We start from the raw sequence: 9858 nt of genomic DNA on the forward strand, positions 1-9858 counted from the left end.
CAATAAAGGGGAGCCCATACAAGGTCCCAAGGCAAATATAGTTCATCACTGTTTCCCTCGAAGAGTCCAAGCTTTACTTAAACCTTTTCAACCATGGCTTGCTGGATTTTAATAACTAGGCAAGCTGATAATCTTTCTTCTGAGCATTTTATCTCTGGTGCTAAAACAGAATTCGCTCCTGTGTCTTCACCTTCCCACGAACCCCAATCATAGGCAAAAGCAGCAGAATGGATTTTTCCCTCAGTTTTACTGAGATATAATTGAAAAATAAAATTGTAAGATATCTAAAGTACATAAGGTGATACATAAGTATCACCTTATACTATATAGACACACACACACACACATTGTGAAAGGATTCCTTCCATCCAGGTAATTAACACACCCATCACCTCCCACATTCACCCTCTTTCTTTCTTGATAAGAACATAGAAGTATTAGTCTATTAGTAAATGTCAATCATACAATACTGTGTTATCAATTACAGTCACATTTTATATATTAGATCCTCAGCCCTTACATATCTCATAACTTGAAGAGTTTATACCCTTTTACCCGCCTCTCCCTATTCCCCCCAACTGCCATCCAGTGGCTACTACTTTTCTACTCTGTTTCCATGAGTTTGATTTCTCTTAAGATTCTACATATAAGTAATACCATGCATGATTTGTCTCTCTCTGTCTGGCTTATTTCATTCAGCATAATGTGCTCCAGGTTCACTCATTTTGTTGAAAATGACAGGATCTCCTTTTTTTTTTTTTTTTTCTGAAGCCTGAATAATATTCTTCTCGGTGTGTTTGCATGTGTGTATCACATCTTTGGATCCATTCATCTACTGATGGATAATTAGGTTATTTCCACATCTTGGCTATTGTGACTAAAGCTGCAATCAACATGGAACTACAGATATCTTACAGAGAAAATAATATGGGGTTTGGGGGATATATACACATAAGGGATGGCTGGATCTGTTTTTACTTCTTGAGGAACATCCATACCATTTTCCATAGTGGAAAACATTTCCCACCAACATTATACAAGGCTTCCCTTTTCTCCATATCCTTGCCAAAATTGTTATTGCTTGTCTTTTTTTTAAGAACTTCTTAAAAAACAAATTTTATTTATTTTTAGGCTGTGCAGTACATGGGAACTTAGTTCTCTGACCAGGAATTGAACCTGCGTCCCCTGCATTGAAAGCATGGATTCCCAATCACTGAACCAGCAGAGAAGTCTCTCTTGTTGTTGTTGGTTTTTTTTTTTTTTTTATAATAACTATCCTAACAGTTGTGGGGTGATATCTCATTGTAGATTTGATTTGCATTTCCCTCTTGATTAGTAATGGTGAACACCTTTTATGTATCTATTGACTATTTGCATGTCTTCTTTGAAAAAATGTCTATTCAGGTCCTTTGCTCATTTTAAATTGTGTGTGTGCATGTTTGTGTGTGTGTGTGCATGTGGGTTTTTTGTTTGTGGGTTTCAGGCCTGGGTTGGTTTTTTCATTTGTTTTTTGGATTTTTTAATTTGTATTGTTGCTATTGAATTGTATGAGTTCCTTGGTATATAATTTAGATATTAACCCCTTACTGGATACATACTTTGCAGGTTATTTTCTTCTATTCCATGGGTTTCATTTTGTTGATGGTTTCCTTTACAGAGTGAAAGTGTTATAGTTTGATGTAGGCTCAATTGTTTATTTTTATTTTTGTTGCCTCTGCTTTTGGGATCAAATGCAAAAAAAAAAAAAAAATCATTGCCAAAATCAATGTTGAGGAGCTTACTCATGTTTTCTTCTAGGTGATCTGTGGTTTCCAATTTCACATTCAAGTTTTCAATCCATCTGGAGTTTATTTGTGTGCATGGCAGTGGTCCAGTTCCGTTCTTTTGCATCTGGTTGTTTTCCTAACGTCATTTATTGAAGAGACTGTTGATTCCCCATTGTATATTCGTGGCTCCTTCATTGTAAATTCACTGGCCATATATGTGTGGGCTTATTTCTTGGCTCTCTATTCTGTCCCATTGATCTATGTGCTTGTTTTTATTGCAATATTATACTCTTGTGATAACTATAGCTCTGTAATATAGTTTGAAATCAGGAAATGTGATGTCTCTAGCTTTGTTTTCTTTTTCAAGATTACCTTGGCTATTACAAGTTTTTTTTTAATTTATTTTTAATTGGAGGATAATTACTTTCCAATGTTGTTAGTTCCTGGTTGTTTTCCTCTTGCTAGAGTTCTCACTATGTCTTTAATTCTTGGTATTTTAATTATAATGTGTCTCACTGTGGGTCTCTTTTGATATATCCTATTTGATACTGTCTGGGCTTCCTGGGTCTGGACTGGATGTCCATTTCTTTCCCTGTACTAGGAAAGTTTTCAGCCATTATTTCTCTGAATAAGCTTTCTGCCCATATTTCTCTTCCCCTTTGGGGACCCCTGTAATGCACAGTGGTCCATTGGACGCTGTCCCATAAGTCTCACAAGCTGTCCTCACTGTTCATCATTCTTTTTCCTTTTTGTTCCTCTAACTGGATGAATTCCATGTCCCTGTCTTTGATATCTCTGGTCCTTTCTTCTGTTTCATCTCTTCTGCTGCTGAGCTCCCCTATTGAATTTTTTAGTTATTACATTCTTCAGTTCTGTGTTTTGTCTGGTACTTTATATATTCTATATCTTTGTTGAAACTCTCAATTTATTTATGAATTGCTCCCCTGACTTAAGTGAGCATCCTCATAGCCATTATTTTGAACTCCCATCAGTTAAATCACTTATCTCCATTTCATTAAGATCTGTTTCTGGAGATTTATTTTGTTCTTTTGTTTGGGACATATACCTGTTTCTTCATTTTCCTTGATGATCCATCTTCTGCACATTAGATAAAACATCCCCCTCTCCCAGCCTCGACAGTGATTTCACACAGGAAATGCCCTTTATCCTCCAGCCCCACCCAGGCTCTTGGTTGTCTCTCACTTGTCTGTGTCACCTCTTTTGTTGTTAGTGGGTTCCAGTCATTGAGGGTACACCAAAAACCAACATTATCTTAAAGGTGGGGGTCACATTCAGTGCCTAGACACAGGTTGACTGGATGCTGTATCCTCAGGAAGCAGCTAAGAAAGTGTGCAGTTAAGCCCATTCCAGGTAGAAGCTAGGAGATGGGCTTTTTTACCTCTTCTCTCTGCGTTGCTGCTGCTGCTGCTGCTAAGTCGCTTTAGTCATGGCCGACTCTGTGTCACCCCATAGCTGGCAGCCCACCAGGCTCCCCCATCCCTGGGATTCTCCAGGCAAGAACAGTGGAGTGGGTTGCCATTTCCTTCTCCAATCCATGAAAGTGAAAATGAAGTCGCTCAGTCGTGTCCGACTCTTAGCAACTCCATGGATTGCAGCCTACCAGGCTCCTCCGCCCATGGGATTTGCCAGGCAAGAGTGGGGTGCCATTGCCTTCTCCGTCTCTCTGCTTTAGGCTTATGTATATAGTCATGAAGGAGGGATGCTCTTGCACTTTTTGTAGCTGCTTCTTTGATTGCTACAGTGCTGTGGGACCATGAATGCAAGCCCAATTGCTCTCAGAACCTGCAATCCAGGGACTCATCCCTTGGGCAACAGAGCAAAAGCTGGGCATACAGGCATGCGTACAAGCTCTTTCCAGCGAGAAACTGAAGACACACGAAGCAATCTATAGTGAGATAGTAGAGAAGAAACCATTACTTTCCCTGGTCTCCAAGGAAGGTTGCTGGGAGCCCCTAGACATGGGCTAAATTAGAAGTCTGATCCTCAGACAGCAGTTTTCAAAGTACGCAGATGGACCCCTTTCAGGGAGACACTGGGAGATGATTGGTCTTGTCTGCTCCCTCAGTGTGGGGAGTCCTGGGAAACAGACACAATGAGTGCTTGTGCCCTGTAAACAGCTGCTCCTCTGCCTGCTACAGTCTTGCTGGTCCTGTAGACACAAGGACTCTTTGGCTTTCAGGGCTCAATGCTATGGGGGCCTGTATCTCAGATGGGAGTCTTAAAGGTTGGGATGCTAAGCGTGGGCTCCAAACTTCAATTATGAGGGAGAAGCTGAGAGCTGGGAGCAACCCCCACATGGTATGGTGCTGTGCCAAGGGTGTGGTTTACGGCAAGAGCGTGTTCCAGCTTTTCCTACTTGTCTTGATGTGGGTATTTTTTCATTTTTCCATTGTGTAGGAGTCACTAGTTAGTTTCTGGATTTCTTTCAGATGTAATTGCTCTGTGTGTGGCCGTAAATGTCTGGCAGTCAGTGTGTCCGTGGGAGGAGAGGTGCTCAAGAGTCTCCTATATCAACATCTGGGTCAAACCTCTCTCCTCCAGAAAGTTTTTTTTTTAATTCCCTGAGAATCTCTTTATTTCCTGGATCCTTCTTGCAATCAAAGACTTTCGAAAGTTTGAAGGAGCTGACAGTCGAGTTGGGAGAAAGGGCAAAAGAAATCCATACACAGGGCATACTAATATTACAGACTGGTTTATGAGAAGTGATCTTTTCTAATAAATGCTTCCTGCTGCTCCTGCTGTATCTTAGGCTCTGTGATGGGTGCTGAAATACAGAGGTGAAGACATAAATCTAGTCCACAGAGTTTTGAGTATAGTGATAATTGAATAAAACTAAATCTTCTCATGAAAAGCAATGGTCTGGATTAAAGACTGAAACAAACTTTTTCACCTGGTTTGGACCGGAGGTCAAGACAAACTTACCACCTGATGTTAACCACAGTTTACACGTGTACATATATCTGCAGGATTAAAATGTTTTCTTGGGGCTTTCCTGGTGGTCCAGGGGCTAAGACTCTGAGCCTCCAATGCAAGGCGACTGGGTTTGATCCCTGGTCAGGGAACTAGATCCTATACGCTATAAGTAAAGGTCCTGCCTGCTATAACTAAGATTCCACATGACGAATGAAAGTAGAAGATCCCGAGTGCAGCACCTAAGACCCAGTGCAACCAAGTTTAAAAAAAAAAAGTTTCCTTTTCCACTTTTTTTGGCCCTATTATAGATGGGCTAAAAATGTCTTTATACTCTGAATAGTTTCCTGAACCTAAGGCAATACCAGAAATATAGTTAATATTCAATGAATCTTTGATGCATGAAAAAAACTACAAAAAATGTTCTGCTCTAAGATTTATTTGTTGTATTTCATCCAGGAAGGTCCAGAATCCTTTAAAACAATAAAGCTGACATAGGATCAACAAAGCCAAAATGAAGGTATGTCAAAGGGCTCGTGCTGGAAAGGGCATGTAGATGCTCTGGTCACTCTAACTTTGATTAAATAGAGAGAATCAAGTGGTAGACAAGCCAAGGGAAGAAACAGAAGGTCTGTTTCTGGCCCCACCCCCAGGGTCTGGCTGCTTACTGAGGCCACTGTGTGTCACTTCCTACCTGTCAAGATTCTGGACCTCTCTCTTCTAAGCCCTTGGCATCATCCTGATCCCCTGGAAGTTATTTATCACTCACTGAGTTCGTCTAGTCTAATACACCTTTCTGACTCAGCTCAGGATCCCCGCAGGCCCAAACATCCTTGTCAGACCTCTCCTTACTGGCATGAACTTCCCACCACTGGGAAAGGATGCTGAAATCATAAAAAGGAATAGGGAAGAGAAAACAAGCCCTCACAAAAGATAACAAAGGAATAGTTTTAAAGGTAGAAGTAACACAATGTGCTCTCACACAAGAGATGTGTTGTGGGGGGGCAGACTTCCACGCAGGGTGGAAGTGGTCAAGGACAAGAACTTTGGAGACTCGCTCTGATAAGCAACTCTGCAGTTTGCCAAGTGGGCTAATTTGGATTTATTAATCTGAGTCTTAGCATTCATGCTGCTAAGTCACTTCAGTCGTTTCCGACTCTGTGCAACCCCATAGACAGCAGCCCACCAGGCTCCCCCGTCCCTGGGATTCTCCAGGCAAGAACACTGGAGTGGGTTGCCATGTCCTTCTCCAATGCATGAACATGAAAAGTGAAAGTGAAGTCGTTCAGTTGAGTCCGACCCTCAGCGACCCCAATGGAATGCAGCCTTCCAGTCTCCTCCATCCATGGGATTTTCCAGGCAAGAGTACTGGAGTGGGGTGCCATTGCTTTCTCCGCTTAGCATTCATAGATGAATAATAATACCACTTACCCTCATGACAGTCTGTGACCACTAAATAAGTTAATACATTTAATATCTGGCACACACATTTGCAGGGCTTCCCTGGTGACTCAGTGGTAAAAAATCCACCTGCCAATGCAGAAAATGCAGGTTTGATCCCTGGGTGGAGAAATTCCCTGGAGGAGGAAATGGCAACCCACTGCAGTGGGTTGAAACTTCCATGGACAGAGGAGACTGGTGGGCTACAGTCCATGGGGTCTCAAAAGAGTCAGACATGCCTTAGTGACTAAACAACAACAACATACATTAGCAGAGATGTGAATGGACCTAGAGAGTGTCATACCGGGTGGAATAAGTCAAAAGTGAAAAACAAATACATCTATTAATGCATATATGTGGGATCTAGAAAAATGGTACAGAGGAACCTATCTGCAAAGCAGAAATAGAGACACAGATGTAGAGAACAAACATACAGACACAGTGGTGGAGGGGAAGGGGGAGTAGGATGTATTGGGAGATTGGGATTGGCATATATACACTATTGATACTATGTATAAAATATATAACTAATGAGAACCTACTATATAGCACAGGGAACTCTACTCAGTGCTCTGTAGTGACCTAAATGGGAAGGAAATGCAAAGAGGAGGTGATATGTGTAGACATATGGCTGATTCACTTTGATGTATAGCAGAAACTAACACAACATCTTAAAGCAACTATACTCCAATTAAAAAAAAAAAAAAAACATCTGGTACTCAGCATGTTCTCAAAGTTGGCTAATATCATGATAATAATGTTCCTTGGTCCTTGACCCTTTCATAAGTGTATGGACAAATGTAAAAGATCCTAAAGTTTGCATTTATAATCACAAAATTAGTGCCATTTTTGTTCCCAAGGGACAAAAAAAAAAGTATTAGAATATAGGAAAGGAGCCTGCTTCACCCTCTGTATTCACAATTACACATATTTCTTCCTGGAGGGAGTGAGTTTGACAGATTGTGATGTACAGTTGACTCAGTGGAAAAGACTCCGATGCCGGGAGGGATTGGGGGCAGGAGGAAAAGGGGACGACAGAGGATGAGATGGCTGGATGGCATCACTGACTGGATGGGCACGAGTCTGAGTGAACTCCAGGAGTTGGTGATGGACAGGGAGGCCTGGTGTGCTGCAGTTCATGGGGTCACGAAGAGTCGGACACGACTGAGCGACTGAACGGAACTGAACTGGACTGATGTACAGTTGTTAGCAGGAATGCAGAACAACCTCGCAGTAAATCAGTTTTTAATTTGTATTTCTGGAAAATTGGGAAAATGCTTTAAAATTTTCTGCAATTATTTGCAGGTGAGGATGTGATTCCAGGGACCCAACGCTTTCCCTTTCCTCAGTGGCAGCAACTCCCTCAGACAGAACGAGCAGGCCTGGTCTTTTTTTTTTTTTTTTTTTTTCATGTTGTACATGGAGCTGTGGAGCCGCAGCTTCCAGGCTCTAGCTGGGACGGCGTCCCTCCAGTGGAGCCATTCCGGTCACATTAAAAAAACCCTACCTGTGGCTCCTTCCAGCAGCAATCTGCTCATGCGCTCACACCATCTCGCCTACTCAGTTCAAGCTCCTGGGCGATAACAATGAAACTAAAATGGGACTGGAAAAGAATTTGATGTCATGGATGGGGCATCATCAAACATGGTTGGGTTTTAGACTTTTCAAAAGTTGATGCCAAAGTCAATAAGAAGACCAGAGGATGAGTTCCTAGGAAAGGTGACTCTTGAATGGGAGCCAAGAAGCCTTGGATGGTTAGAGTGCCAGGGAGAGGATTCATGAATTATAAAAAAAAAAAAAAAAAGAAAAAGAAGACAAATCCTGCTCAGAAAAGCCAGGCCACAAGAAAGCACCAAGAACCAAGAAAAACTGAGAGACAGGGACTTCGCTGGTGTTCAGTGGCTGGGACTGCAGGCTCCAAGGCAAGGGGCCCAGGTGTGATCCCTGGTCAGGGAACTAGATCCCACACGCCACAACAAGAGTCTGCATGCCACAACAAAGACCGGTACAGCCAAATAAATAAATAAATGAGTGAATAAACAGTAGGGAAAAAAAAAAAAGATTGAGTAACAAATGGAGTATCTAAGATTTTAGCATAGACAGTGTGCCCAGAAAGTCAACTTTGGGAAATGCTACTGGGGGACATAAATGAGACCTCTGGGGCCCAGTTGCCAGACAGTTTTAACCTGGAACCAAATAGAGAAGGGAGCTTGCTTGTTCAGGAAGCATAAGCACTGGGAAAGAGCAGTACATCAGGCCCTGGTAGACTGGATTATTGGTTAGCTGCCCTGTATCCATTCCTTCTTTCATCCCTCCTAACCAAACCTTAGTTTCTTTCTCTGGATTTTTTCTTCCCCTACACAGCCTTGGAGAAGGCTGACCCCATCTCCAGGTCCTAGGGTGAGTCTTAGCTGTCTAAAAGCAATCCCATCCTCCTTTCCAGAGGTTGGAAAATTGTCCTTTGACCCATTGAGACCATGGACCGGCTTCCTGGGGCTTCTGCTAAAGCTCTGCTCAATCTTCTAGTAGACATTCTGGACATTCCTCAAAGACTGTTCTGTCTGATGAAAGGCCCAGAACTGCTGCCAGCCTGGGAATGAAGTCAGTCCACTCAGGGGTGAAGAGCTGAAGAAATACATAGGGAGCAAGGGCCGTGGAATGAGGTCCCTCAGAAGTCACTTTTCCTGATTTCCAGTTTCACAAGTCCATCAAATCCTTATGGCTGAAGCCAGTTTGATTTCTCTGCTTATGTTATAGGTGATGGAACACCTTAGAATAAAAGAAAGAGACATCCCTGGTGGTCCAGTGGTTAAGACTCTGCACTTATGATGCAGGGTGTACAGGTTTGATCCCTGACTAGGGAACTAAGATCCCACATGCCTCAGGCCACTGCCAAAAAAAAAAATATATATATATATATATATATGAAGAAAGAGGAAGAGAAGAAGGAGGAAGAATTAGATATAAGATTTAGAAAAACTATTGTAGGTTTGGGAGAATGGCATTGAAACATGTATATTAGGATATGTGAAATGAATCGCCAGTCCAGGTTCAATGCATGATACAGGATGCTTGGGGCTGGTGCACTGGGATGACCCAGAGAGATCGTATGGGGAGGGAGGTGGGAGGGGGGTTCAGGATGGGGAACACATGTACACCCATGGCGGATTCATGTCAACGTATGGCCAAACCAATACAATATTGTAAAGCAAAAAAAAAAAAAAAAAAAAAAAGTTCCTCTAAAAAAATAAAATAAAAAGCTTATTTAAAAAAAAAAAAAAACTATTGTAATTTGCAATACATCAGTACTCCAGCCCAGGTCCAGCTGACTTTGGAAGCCTGTCTGCCCACTCTCATCTCACACTGCCTTTCCACTGATGAGAAGAGATGAGCACACTCTTCATTGCCTGCCTCAGTAGGGTGTGCCATGGACCTCCACACCAGCTGGAAAAATAGCTTTTGCTTGAGAGACAAAGGGCTGTACATAAGAGCGAGGGAAATAGCAAGAATCCTGGAACTCAATCTTGAAAGAAAAACCAAGATCCTGTGGAGGCAGGAGAGGCAGAAACTGCTGGCTTCCCTTCTGTTTTCTGGCTTCCCTGGGTCATGTTTCACCACAGTGCAAATCCAAGCAGGAAGGGTAAAGAAACTGCTTGTAACTCCTGTTCAAAGGCCTTAACAGAAACAAGTTGATGGAGAAAATAAAATGCTACCGGTGGAG

General features: G+C 42.2%; 1 non-coding gene across 1 annotated transcript; it reads left to right on the forward strand.

Moving 5' to 3' along the window:
• The first annotated feature begins 8928 nt into the window (after positions 1 to 8928).
• TRNAI-UAU (transfer RNA isoleucine (anticodon UAU)) lies at positions 8929 to 9001 on the forward strand. The gene has a single exon. It is a non-coding gene; the product is annotated as a tRNA-Ile (tRNA).
• The last annotated feature ends 857 nt before the right edge of the window (positions 9002 to 9858 follow it).

Source organism: Bubalus kerabau, chromosome 9 (assembly GCF_029407905.1).
Source record: "Bubalus kerabau isolate K-KA32 ecotype Philippines breed swamp buffalo chromosome 9, PCC_UOA_SB_1v2, whole genome shotgun sequence".
Lineage (NCBI taxonomy): Eukaryota > Metazoa > Chordata > Mammalia > Artiodactyla > Bovidae > Bubalus > Bubalus kerabau.